A 1,726-nucleotide genomic window follows, 5' to 3' on the forward strand; every position below is an offset into this window, starting at 1 on the left:
CTTCCTCCAGAGAACTAAGTCAAAGTCTACATTTTCTGTATCAATAATTGCTTTCTGTCAAAAATATATATGAAATATTCCAATTTTCATATATCTTAAATCACACAGAACTATCAGTAATCCTTAACCCTTGCATTTTTCTTATTTTTTTTCTAAACTCTATTAGCTATCCTAATGCTTATCTTATAAACAGCCTGAGAGTCTCAAACTAAAATGTAGACATCTATACCTTCAGTAATATTTAATTTTTAATATTTCAGGCAACAGGGCTTTTTAACCTGTCAGTATTTGATATCTGAAATGATTTTAAGAATCCATGAGTCGAGTCTAAAATGATGACACTGGAAGTCAGGATTTTTTGATAGATTTTGTAACTCAGAACCCAAATTTTATTCTTCAAACTGTGTAGATATAATTTTCAGGTCAAATAGGTCTCCTAGCAGCAAAGATCATATCACAGTTATACTGAGTCAAGACCCAGACCTCAAGAAAGTCCATTCTCCTAATCAGTGCCAAACTGTCTCACTTTTAAGGTGTTTTTTTTTTTTTTTTTTTTTTTTTTTTAGTAAGCTCTATGCCCAACATGGGGCTTAAACTCATAACCCTGAGACCAAGAATTGAACATTCCACCAACTGAGCCATCCAGGTGCCCCCACCCCAAACTTTCTCACTTTTAAGGTATCTGTGAATGAGACAGAGGGAGAGAGTTTTAATACAGGGTTGAGTACTTTTTTATGCCAAGCTAAGCACTCTAAATGCATTAGTTCATTCCTTAAATAACCCTTTTAGATAAATTCTGTTACTCTTCCTAGTTTACAGAGGAGGGAACTGAAGTTTAAAGAGGTTATATATGCTGTCTTAGGACACATGCCTTAAAAGTGGCCAAGCAAAGATTTGAACCTGTATCTGACTCCAGCAGAGCTCAGCTATGTTCGATCAAGTACTGCTTTGCTCAGCAGCAATCCTGGATATACAGGAATGCAGGATAATAGACAGCCTGGATCAATAGTTGCAAATTAAGAGTGGAATCCCTATGCTTTTGCTGTTAAATATGACTCTACCAAGGTGCAGGCATATTATTTGAAATTAACATGACAATTGTTCTACAACCCAACCCACAGGTGTCCCTTACTATTTGTAAAGAAAAGCAGTGTTCTTATACTTTGCATTCTTACCAACACTGCTTGCTGGATCATCTGCTTTTGCTACTAAGCCCAGCTCTTTCTGCACCCTTTGAGCACCCACATGTATTTTGTTATCTAGCCCATCATCAGAACCAAACTGCTTTTACAAATTCAGTTGGCTCCTCCACTCAAGACTTCCTGCCTTTGGACAAAGAGACTGACACTCTCTTTCAGAGCTTTCAGAGCTCTCCCAGTATCCTTGCTAAGCCACAGAGCAGACCCTGATTTTGTCCTCATCCCAGTTTTAAATGCTGCTAAACTTAAGAGGAAAAGGATGGTAAATAGGTCCCCCCACCCTTGTTTTCTTTTTGAGAGAGAGCATGCATGCACACAAGCAGGGGAGGGGTAGAGGGAAAGGGAGAGAGAGAAAATCCCAAGCAGGCTGCATGCCCAGCACAGAGCCTGATTCGTGACTCGATCTCACAGTTGTGAGATCATGACTTGAACCGAAATCAAGAGTCAGATGCATAATTGACTGAGCCACCCTGGTGCCCCAGGTTTCCCTTTTTACTAAAGCCAATCATTAGTACGCCCTACTGGCC

The sequence above is a fragment of the Acinonyx jubatus genome, chromosome B4, assembly GCF_027475565.1.
Source record: "Acinonyx jubatus isolate Ajub_Pintada_27869175 chromosome B4, VMU_Ajub_asm_v1.0, whole genome shotgun sequence".
In the NCBI taxonomy this organism is placed as follows: Eukaryota; Metazoa; Chordata; class Mammalia; order Carnivora; family Felidae; genus Acinonyx; species Acinonyx jubatus.